Source organism: Tamandua tetradactyla, chromosome 24 (genome assembly GCF_023851605.1).
Source record: "Tamandua tetradactyla isolate mTamTet1 chromosome 24, mTamTet1.pri, whole genome shotgun sequence".
Classification (NCBI taxonomy): domain Eukaryota; kingdom Metazoa; phylum Chordata; class Mammalia; order Pilosa; family Myrmecophagidae; genus Tamandua; species Tamandua tetradactyla.
In genome coordinates, this window is record NC_135350.1 from 9,376,625 (window position 1) to 9,388,909 (window position 12,285).

The following is a 12,285-nucleotide window of genomic DNA, read 5'->3' on the forward strand; positions in this document are numbered from 1 at the left end:
AACCCCAACACAGTGCACCTGGGCCACAGGTCTGTGGTGAGCTGCAGATGCTGGCCTCTGTCCCTCAGGATGGGGGTTGTTACAGTTGTCAAGAATAAGGCCTAAGAAACAAGCTTGTTGGAGAGCTTGTATGGAGCATGTGCCTTCCCCAGGAGAGGGGTGGGGCCCAACTCAGGTGGATTCCCTCCCTCAAGGGATTCAGACCCCTGGGTTTGGAAATTTGAAGCAATTAAAGCCAGCTGACAACCACTCCTCTGTCTCCACCACGCCCCTAGCAGGAAGAGTCTGTTGAAGTTAAAAGTAAACCATCACCTTATGCTGGGGGGACCAGCAGGCAGACAAGCGCCACATACTGGGCAGGATAGGAAAAACACAGAGTACAGACAATTCACAGGAAAGTCTTTCAACAAGCTGGGTCTCACCATCAAAGAAAACTGACACAGGTGACTCTTTCCTCCAGCTAGGAGGCCAGTTTGGTCTGGGAAGATCTGGCTGGGGTCTATAATACCTAAGTAGACTCTCCTAAGGGTGGGGGTGGGGAGGAAAGGCACCATACAGGCAGGGTAAGAAACAAGACAAGAACTGAAAAATTCTGCTCTGTTAAACAAAACTAAGCTACTAGTCCAGAATAAGCTGAACTGAAGGTCAAAGAACAGAAAGACAACAAATTATTCCAGCAAAAAATCCTAGGTAAAAGAAGTGGAAATGATTTCAAGAATAAACTAATTAAGCGCCTAGACACCAGCAAAAAAAAAAAAGAATCACACTAGGAAAATTGAAGATATGGCCCAGTCAAAGGAACAAACCAACAATTTAAAAGACATACAGGAGTTGAAACAATTAATTCAGAATATTTGAATGGACATGGAAAAGTGCATTAAAAATAAAATCAATGAATTCAGGGAGGATATAAAGAAGGTAAGGAATGAAAAAAAGAAGAAACTGAAAGTCTGAAAAAAATCACAGAACTTATGCGAATGAAAGGCACAGTAGAAGAGATGAAAAAACAATGGAAAACTACAATATCAGATCTCAAGAGGCAGAAGAGAGGATTAGTGAACTGGAGGATGGAAGATCTGAAATCTGATAAGCAAAAGAAAATATAGTGAAAAGAATGGGAAAATATGAGCAGGGACTCAGGGAATTGAATAACAACAAGAAGCATATGAAAATACGTGTTGAGGGTGTCCCAGAAGGAGAAGAGAAGGGAAAAGGAGGAGAAAAACTAATGGAGGCAATTATCACTGAAAATTTCCCAACTCTTATGAAAGACTTAGAATTACAGATCCAAGAAGTGCAGTGTACCCCAAAGAGAATAGATCCAAATAGACATACTCCAAGACATTTACTAATCAGAATGTCAAAGATCAAAGAGAAAGAGAGAATCTTGAAAGCAGCAAGAGAAAAGGAATCCATCACATATAAGAGAAGCCCAATAAGATTATGCGTAGATCTCTCAGCAGAAACCATGGAGGCAAGAAGAGAGTGGGATGATATATCTAAATTATTAAAAGAGAAAACTGCCAACCAAGATCTATATCCAGCAAAATTGTCCTTCAAAAATGAGGGAGAAATTAAAACATTTTCAGACAAAAAATCAATGAGAAATTTTGTGACCAAGAGACCAGCTCTGCAAGAAATACTAAAGGGAGCAAAACAGACAGATACGAAGACAGAAGAGAGAGGTGTGAGAAAAGTGTAGAAAGGAAGACTATGAGTAAAGGTAAAAAGAAGAAAAATTAGATATGACATATAAAATCCAAAAGGCAAAATGGTAGAAGAAAGTATTACTCATACAGTAGTAACACTAAATGTTAATGGACTAAACTTCCCAATCAAAAGACATACACTGGAAGAATGGATTAAAAAACAGGACCCATCTACATGCTGTCTACAGGAAACACATCTTAGATTCAAGGATAAACATAGGTTGAAGGTGAAAGGTTGAGAAAAGATACTTCATGCAAATAGCAATCGGAAAAGAGCTGGAGTAGTTACACTAATATCCAACAAATTACACTTTCAATGTAAAACAGTTAAAAGAGAAAAAGAAGGACACTATGTATTAATAAAAGGAACAATTCAACAAGAAGACATAACACTCATAAATATTTATGCACCAAGCCAGAATGCTCCAAAATACACGAGGGAAACACTGAAAAGAGAAATAGACACATCTACCATAATAGTTGGAGACTTCAATTCCACACTCTCACCAATGGACAGAACATCGAGACAGAGGATCAATAAAGAAACAGAGAATTTGAATAATACAACAAATGAGCTAGACTTAACAGACATTTATAGAACATTACACCCCACAACAGCAGGATACACCTTTTGCTCAAGTGCTCATGGATCATTCTCAAGGATGGACCATATGCTGGGTCACAAAGCAAGTTTCAAGAAATTTAAAAAGATTGAAATCATACAAAACACTTTCTCAGATCATAAAGGAATGAAGTTGGAAATCAACAATAGGCAGAGTGCCAGAAAATTCACAAATTTGTGAAGGCTCAACAACACACTCTTAAACAACCAGTGGGTCAAGGAAGAAATTACAAGAGAAATCAATAAATATCTCGAGGTAAATGAAAATGAAAACACAACGTATCAAAATTTACAGGATGTAGCACAGGCAGTGCTAAGAGGGAAATTTATTGCCCTAAATACCTATATAAAAAAAGAAGAACAAGCAAAAATTGAGGAATTAACAGTCCACTTGGAAGAACTGGAGAAAGAACAGCAAACTAACCCCAAAGCAAGCAAAAGGAAAGAAATAACAAGGATTAGAACAGAAATAAATGAAACTGAGAACATGAAAACAATTGAGAAAATCAACAAAACCAGAAGTTGGTTCTGTGAGAAAATCAATAAGATCAATGGACCCTTAGTGAGGTTGACAAAAAGAAGAAGAGAGAGGATGCAAATAAATAATATCAGAAACAGAAGAGGAGACATAACCACTGACCCCACCAAAATAAAGGAAGTAATGACAGCATATTATGAACAACTTTATGCTAATAAGTTCGACACTGTAGATAAAATGGACAAGTTCCTAGAAAGGCATGAACAACCGACATTGAATCAAATAGAAACAGACGACCTCAACAAAGCAATCACAAGTAAAGAAACTGAATCAGTCATTAAGAAGCACCCCAAAAAGAAAAGTCCAGGACCAGATGGCTTCCCATGTGAATTCTACCAAACATTCAAGAATTAGTACCAATCCTGCTCAAACTCTTCAAAAAAACTGAAAAGGAGGGAAAGCTACCTAATTCATTCTACGAAGCCAACATCACCCTCATACCAAAGCCAGACAAAGATATTACAAAAAAGAAAACTACAGACCAATTTTTCTAATGAATATAGATGCAAAAATCCTCAACAAAATTCTAGCAAATCGAATCCAGCAGCATATTAAAAGAATTATACACCATGAACAAGTAGGATTCACCCCAGGGATGCAAGGATGGTTCAACATAAGAAAATCAATTAATGTAATACGCCATATCAACAAATCAAAGCAGAAAAATCACATGATCATCTCGATTGACACAGAAAAGGCATTTGACAAAACGCAACATCCTTTCCTGTTGAAAACACTTCAAAGGATAGGGATAGAAGGGAATTTCCTCAAAACGATAAAGGGAATGCATGAAAAACCCACAGTTAGCATCATTCTCAATTGGGAAAAACTGAAAACTTTCCCCCTAAGATCAGGAACAACACAAGGATGTCCACTATTACCACTTTTACAATATTGTGTTGAAAGTTCTAGCCAGAGCAATTAGACAAAAAAAGAAATACAAGACATCAAAATTGGAAAGGAAGAAGTAAAACTCTCACTGTTTGCAGATGATATGATACTATATGTCAAAATCCCGAAAAATCCACAGCAAAACTACTAGAGCTAATAAATGAGTACAGCAAAGTGGCAGGTTACAAGAACAACACTCAAAAATCTGTAGTGTTTCTATACACCAGTAATGAACAATCTAAGGGGAAAATCAAGAAAAAAATTCCATTTACAATTGCAATCAAAAGAATAAAATATTTAGGAATAAATTTAACTAAAGAGACAAAAGACCTATACAAAGAAAACTAAGAGAAATTGTTAAAAGGAATCAAAGAAAACCTAAATAAATGAAAGGCCATATTCACACTTATCCACTGTTGGTGGGAATGTCAAATGGTGCAACCACTGTGGAAAGCAGTTTGGCGGTTCCTCAAAAAGCTGAATATAGAATTGCCATACGATCCAGCAATACCATTGCTGGGAATCTACTCAAAGGAATTAAGGGCAAAAACTCAAACAGACATTTGCACACCAATGTTTATAGCAGCGTTATTTACAATTGCAAAGAGATGGAAACAGCCAAAATGTCCATCAACAGACGAGTGGCTAAACAAACTGTGGTATATACGTACGATGGAATATTATGCAGCGTTAAGACAGGATAAACTTATGAAGCATGTAATAACATGGATGGACCTAGAAAACATTATGCTGAGTGAGTCTAGCCAAAAGCTAAAAGACAAATACTGTATGGTCCCAATGATGTGAATCGACACTCGAGAATAAACTTGGAATATGTCATTGGTAACAGAGTTCAGCAGGAGTTAGAAACAGGGTAAGATAATGGGTAATCGGAGCTGATGGAATACAGACGGTGCAATAGGACTAGATACAAAAACTCAAAAATGGACAGTACAATAATACCTAATTGTAAAGTAATCATGTTAAAATACTGAACGAAGCTGCATCCGAGCTATAGGTTTTTGTTTTGTTTTGTTTTGTTTGTTTTGTTCTTATTATTATTACTTTTATTTTTTTTCTCTATATTAACATTCTATATCTTTTTCTGTTATAATGCTAGTTCTTCTAAACCGATGCAAATGTACTAAGAAACGATGATCATGCATCTATGTGATGATGTTAAGAATTACTGATTGCATATGTAGAATGGTATGACGTCTAAAAAAAAAAAAAATGGTCAGCACAATACTGCCTAATTGTAATGTAATTATCTTGGAACGCTGAATGAAGCTGCATCTGATCTATAGTTTTTTTTTTGTTTGTTTGTTTGTTTTCTCTTATATATTTTTGTACTTTTTATTTTTATTTGTGTTTTCTCTCTGTGTTATCACTTTATTTCTTTTTCTGTTGTAGTGCTATTTCTTTCTCTAAATCGATGCATATGTACTGAGAAATGATGACCATACACCTATGTGATATTAAGAATTACTGATTGCATATGTAGAATGGATTGATTTCTATTGTTGTGTTAGTTAATTTTTTTAATTAATAAAAAAAAAAAAATGAAAGGCCATATTGTGTTCATGGATTGGAACACTAAATATAGTTGATATCAATTCTACCTAAATTGATTTGCAGATTGATGCAAAACCAATTAAAATCCCAAAAACTTACTTTCCAGAAATAGAAAAACCAATTACCAAAATTTATCTGGAAGGGCAGGGTGCCAAGAATAGCTAAAAGTATCCTGAGAAAAAAAAGTGAAGTCAGAGGTCTCACGCTACCTGACTTTAAGGTATATTATGAAGCTACAGTGGTCAAAACAGCATGGTACTGGCATAAAAATAGATATACTGACCAATGGAGTAGAATACAGTGGTCAGATGTAGGCCCTCTCATCTATGGACAATTGATCTTTGATAAGGCAGTCAAGCCAGCTCACCTGGGACAGAACCATCTCTTCAATAAATGGTGCCTAGAGAACTGGATATCCATATGCAAAAGAATGAAAGAGATCCATATCTCACACCCTTCACAAAAATTAACTCAAAATGGATCAAAGACTTAAACATTAGATCTAAGACCATAAAACTGTTAGAAGGAAACGTAGGGAGATATCTTATAAATCTTATAGTAGGAGGCAGTTTCCTAGAGCTTACACCCAAAGCAGGAGCACTGAAGAAAGAAAGAAAGAAAGAAAGAGAGAGAGAGGGAGGGAGGGGGGGTTAGGGGGAGAGAGGGATAGAGAGAGAGAGAGAGAGAGAGAGAGAGAGAGAGAGAGAGAGAGAGAGAGAGAAAGAAATGGGAACTCCTCAAAATTAAACACTTTTGTGCATCAAAGAATTTCATCAAGAAAGTAAAAAGACAGCCTACACAATAGGAGTCAATATTTGGAAACAATATATCAGGTAAAGGACTAGTATCCACAATATATAAAGACATTGTTCAACTCAACAAAAAAAAAGACAGGCAACCCAATTACAAAATGGGCTAAAGACTTGAACAGACACTTCTCAGAAGGGGAAATACAAATGGCCAAAAGGCACAAGAAAAGATGCTCAATTTCCCTCGCTATTACGGAAATGCAAATCAAAACAATGAGATATCATCTCACACCCACCAGAATGGCCATTATTGAACACCATATGAGTAGGGCATGAGATTTTGTTGGTTTGTCCAGAGTGATGCCCTGATAAATCCCAGAGTGATTTGAATAGTGAATAAAGAAGTATTTGCAAAGTCCCCTTTGGGGAATGGTGGGAAAGGGGAAAATTCAACTTCCCCAAGTTGAATTCTTGATATTCTCACAAACAGTGCAGACAACCAAAGCAATAGGCTGAGCCCCAAATCTTGGGGTTTGTTCATATGAAATTTAACCCCACAAAGGATAGGCTAAGCCTACTTAAAATTAGGCCTAAGAGTCACCCCCAGAGAACCTCTTTTGTTGCTCAGATGTGGCCTCTCTCTCCAGCCAACACAACAAGCAAACTTACCACCCTCCCCCTGTCTACATGGGTCATGACTCCCAGGGGTGTGGACCTTCCTGGCAACGTGGGACAAAATCCTAGAATGAGCTGGGACTCAGTACCAAGGGATTGAGAAAACCTTCTCGACTGAAAGGGGGAAGAGAGAAATGAGACAAAATAAAATGTCAATGGCTGAGAGATTCCAAACAGAGTCAAGAGGTTATCCTGGAGGTTGTACTTATGCATTAAATAGATATCACCTTGTTAGTCAAAATGTAGTGGAGAGGCTGTAGTGAACTGCCTGATAATGTGGAACTGTGTTCCAGTAGCCATGTTTCTTGAAGATGATTGTATAATGATATAGCTTTCACAATGTGACTGTGTGATTATGAAAACCTTGTGTCTGATGCTCCTTTTACCTACCTTATCAACAGACGAGTAAATCAAATGGAATAAAAATGAATAATAGGGGGAACAAATGCTACAATAAATTTAGATTGAAATGCTACTGATCAATGAAAGGGAGGGGTAAGGGGTATGGTATGTACGAATTTTTTCTGTTGTCTTTGTATTTCTTTTTGTATAATTGATGTATATGTTCTAAGAAATGATCATGATGATGAATATGCAACTCTGTGATGACATTGTGAATTACTGATTATATATTAGAACAGAATGATCATAGTTAAGAATGTTTGCGTTCATTTGTTGTAATATTTTTTTAAAAAATAAAAAAAAATAAATTAATTTTAAGAAAAAGAATAAGGCCTAGTGAGATAGAAATATGGTAAGAAATTGGGTAATTGGAACTGAAGGGATATAGATTGTGCAACAGGACTGATTGCAAAAATTCAGATGTGGATATCACAATACTACCTATTGTAATACAATTATGTTAGAACCCTTAATGAAGCTGAATGTGAGAATGATAGAGGGAGGAGGGCTGGGGGCACAAATGAAACCAGAAAGAAAGATAGATGATTAAGACTGAGATGGTATAATCTACGAATGCCTACAGTGTATAATATAGTGACTAAATGTACAAATTTAAAAATGTTTTTGCATGAGGAAGAAGAAAAGAATGTCAATACTGCAGGATGTTGAAAAGAGATGGTAAATAATCTTTAAAAATTTTAACATGTGTGAGAGTAAAGAAAAAATGTTTATTTGGTACAAAATTTATATTTTGACAGTACAGTTCCTAATATAATTTCTGTGGACAGCTTAATTGAACATCACAAATACATGGCACCTTGAGAGCATAAAATTTTGTAGGTTTGTCCAGAGTGGTGTCCCAATAAACCCAGAGTGATCTGAACATTGAATAAAAAAGTATTTGCAAAGTCCCCTTTGGGAAATGGTGAGAAAGGGAGAAAATTCAACTTCCCCAAGTGAAGAATTCATTCTCACAAGCACTGGGACAACCAAAGCAATAGGTTGAGCCCCCAATCTTGGGATTTATTCATATGACTTAACCCCGCAAAGGATAGATTAAGTCTACTTAAAATTAGGCCTAAGAGTCACCCCCAAGAGAATCTCTTTTTTTTTGCTGAAATGTGGCCTCTCTCTCTCAGCCAACACGACAAGCAAACTCAGTGCCCTTCCCCTCTCTGCGTGGGCCATAACCCCCAGGGGTGCGGACATTCCTGGCAATGTGGGACAAAAATCCTAGAACGAGCTGGGACTCAGCACCAAGGGATTGAGAAAACCCTTCTCAACTGAAAGGGGGAAGAGAGTAATTAGACAAAATAAAGTGTCAATGGCTGAGAGATTCCAAACATAGTTGAGGAGGTTATTCTGGAGGTTATTCGCATGCATTAAGTAGATATCACCTTTTTAGTTAAGGCATAACAGAGAGGCTGGAGGGAACTGCTTGAAAATGTAGAACTGGGTTCCAGTAGCCATGTTTCTTGAAGATGATTGTATAATGATATAGCTGTCGCAATGTGACAGTGTGGTTGTGAAAACCTTGTGTCTGATGCTCCTTTTATCTATCTTATCGACAGACAAGTAAAACATATGGATTAAAAATAAATAATAGGGGCAACAAATGTTAAAATAAATTTAGTAGAAAGAAATGCTAGTGATCAATGAAAGGGAGGGGTAAGGGGTATGGTATGTATGAATTTTTTTCTATTTTCTTTTTATTTCTTTTTCTGAATTGATGTAAATGTTCTAAGAAATTATCGTGATGATGAATAATCAACTATGTGATGATATTGTGAATTACTGATTATATATGTAGAATGGAATGATCATATTGTAAGAATGTGTGCATTTGTTATGTTTAAAAATTTTTTAATTAATTAAAAAAGAATGTAATGATCATTAAAAAGAAAGGAAAAACAAATATATATATATATAATGCAAGCTATATATGCATTTTTTAATTTCCTAGTAGCCATATGTAAAAAAAAGTAAAAAGAAACCAATGGGATTAATTTTAATTATCTACTTTAGCCTAATCTAAAATAATCTTATTTTCACATGCAATCAATCAAAAACTCAAAAGAAAAAAAAAAAAGAAGGCTTATCTCAAGAGATACCTAGTGGAATCTGGATGAAGATAAGAGGGTGAAACCAATTACTCTGCTCAGAAATGCTCAGTAATCTAATACAAAAATAAGTACAACAACCCCAAATACAGGATGATAGTTCATATAACTAACAGGGACGTCATGTATCACATTGCTTATGCCCATGTAGAAGGGGCTATGCTAGTCTGTGCAGCTTATGTTCACTAGCTCCCAGAGTATGGGGTGAAAGCTGGCCAGACAAATTATGCCACAGCTTATTTTACTGGCCTGCTGCTTGCCCAGAGGCTTCTCAGTAGGTTAGGCATGGATGAGATATATGAAGGCCAAGTGGAGGTAACAGGAAATCAGTACAATGTAGAAAGTATCAGTGGTCACCTTGGCACCTTTCCTGCTAATTGGATGCAGAACTACCACTGGAAGTAAAGTTTGGGTGGCTCCGAAGGGAGTTATAGTTTGGAGGCTTGTCTGTTCCTCACAATACCAAACAATTCCCTGATTAAGATTCAGAAAACAAGAAATTTTATGTAGAAGTACATAGAAAACACATCATAGGTCAGAATGTTGTGGAGTATATGTGTTACCTAACGGAGGAAAATGAAGATGCTTACAAGAAACAATTCTCTCAATATACAATGAACAACGTAATGATGGTGGAGGTATACAACAAAGCCATGCAGACGAGACAATTCACTCTACACGAAAAAGCCTAACAAAGAAGTTAAAAAGAAGAAGTGGAATTGTCCCAAAATGTCTCTTGCCCAAAAGAAAGACTGGGTAACTGAGGAGAAGGCAAGTTTCCTCAGAGCTCAGAAGTGGGCTGTTGAAAGCTAAACCAAACCAGAATTTTCTAGGAAGATTTTTTCAAATAAAACAATAAATTTACCAACCTGCTAAGGAAAAAGAAAATCACAGACCAATTTCTCTTATGAATATAGATCCAAAAAGCCTCAAAAAATACCTGAAAATCAAATCCAACAGCACATCAAAAGAATTATACACCATGATCAAGTAGATTGTATCCCAAGTATGTGTGACTCAACATAAGAAAATCAATTCATGTAATACATCACATCAACAAAACAAAAAGAAAAAATCACATGATCACTCAATTGATGCAGAAAAAGCATTTGAAAAAATTCATCATACTTTCTTGATAAAAACTCTTAGAAAAATAGGAATATAATGGAACTTCCTCAATATGATAAAGGGCATATATGAAAAACCCACAATATCATACTTAATGATCAAAGACTGAAAGCTTTCCTGCTAAGATGAGGAACAAGGGTGGGCCACGATGGCTCAGCAGGCAGAGTTCCCGCCTGCCATGCTGGAGCCCTGGGTTTGATTCCCTGTGCCTGCCCATGTAAAAAAAAAAAACGAGGAACAAGACAAAGATGCCGCTGTCACCACTGTTATTCATCATGTACTGGAAGTTCTAACAAAAGCAAATAGGCAAGAAACAGAAATGAAAGGCATGAAAATTGGAAAAGATGACGTAAAATGTTCACTATTTGCAAATGACATGATATTTTACTTTTCTTAAGTGCAACAGATCATAAAAACATGTTTCAGCTTGAAGTCCTGGTTATTTAAAGCAAAAATTTCTGCTATGAGAATTATATTTGTCTGATGGGCAACATTTTATTTCTATGTATTATTCTTTTTTTATTGTGAAAAATAACATCGATAAAAAAAACAATAAATTTCAAAGCACACCAAAACAATTAGCTATAGAACAGATTTCAGAGTTTGGTATGGGTTAAGGTTTCACAATTTAGGTTTATCCTTCCAGCTGCTCCAGGACACAGGAGACTAAAAGAAATATCAATATAATGATTCAGCAGTCATACTCATTTGTTAAATCCTATCTTCTCTGTCAAAACTCCATGATCTCCTTTGATCTTTAATCTTTCTCCCAATCTTTTTGGATATTCTACTTGTTCATGTTGGAAAGGGCTGTCGATAATACAGGATACTGGTATGGAACTAGTTGATGTTCTGGAGAGGCTGTCCCCTCTGGGTTCCAGGACTTATCTGGCCTTGGAACCCATTGGGAGAGCTGTAGGTTTATGGAAAGTAACCATAGTGTATGTAACCTTTGTAGAATCCCAGACAGAGCCCTAGGTGTTCTTTCAGGTTGGCAGGAATGGTTTGGGTTGGGGTTTGGCAAACCACGATAAACAGCAATACTAGCTGAAGCTTGTGCAACAGAAGCCTCCAGAATAGCCTCTCAACTTTATTTGAACTCTCCCAGCCACTGATACTTATTTGTTATAATTCTTTTCCCCCTTGGATGCCCAAGTTTGGACATTTGTATGGCCTTAGAACTGTAAACTTTTAACAATAAATTCCCTTTATAATAGCCAAAAAAAAAACTTATTTATATTTGCAGTGTTAATTGGTGAGATACATAGCTCTACACAACCCCTTTCAATCATGTTCACCTTCAATATGGCAATATTACTTATAAGCCCACTAATGAACTATCTTCACTTCTATCCATTCCCATATATTTAAGTTCAACCTCATTAGCCAACAGTTCACCCACCTCTAACTTCTGCATATCTATAGGTCCCTTATATTCTGTATTATAAGCCTCTGAGTTTACCTTTACTGAGGTCATAAAAGCAAAATCATATAGTACGGCATGATCTTTTGTATAGAATATCTTGAGAAATCTACAGCAAAGCTACTAGAGATAATTAATTAGTTCAGCAAAGTGGCAGGGTACAAGATCAATAGGCAAAAATAAGTATGTTTCTGTACACTAGTAATGAGCAATATGAGGAGGAAATCAAGAAAAAAAATTCATTTACGATAGTAACTAAAAGAATCAAATATCTAGGAATGAATTTAACCAAGCATGTAAGGGACTTGTACAGAATACTACAAAACATTGCTAAAAGAAATCAAAGACCTATATAAACAGAAGGACATTCAGTGTTTCATGTACTGGAAGACTGAATATTGTTAAGATGTCAATTCTACCCCAAACGATTTTTTTTTTATTAATTAACGGAAA

At 36.2% G+C, this 12,285-nt stretch overlaps 1 protein-coding gene and 1 pseudogene across 2 annotated transcripts in view; one reads left to right on the plus strand and one right to left on the minus strand.

Annotated features, from left to right (window-relative positions):
* ANK2 (ankyrin 2) overlaps positions 1–12,285 on the minus strand; it is a 767,321-nt gene that overhangs the window by 603,525 nt on the left and 151,511 nt on the right. The window lies entirely within an intron of this gene.
* LOC143668432 (large ribosomal subunit protein uL18-like) lies at positions 70–10,094 on the plus strand (annotated as a pseudogene).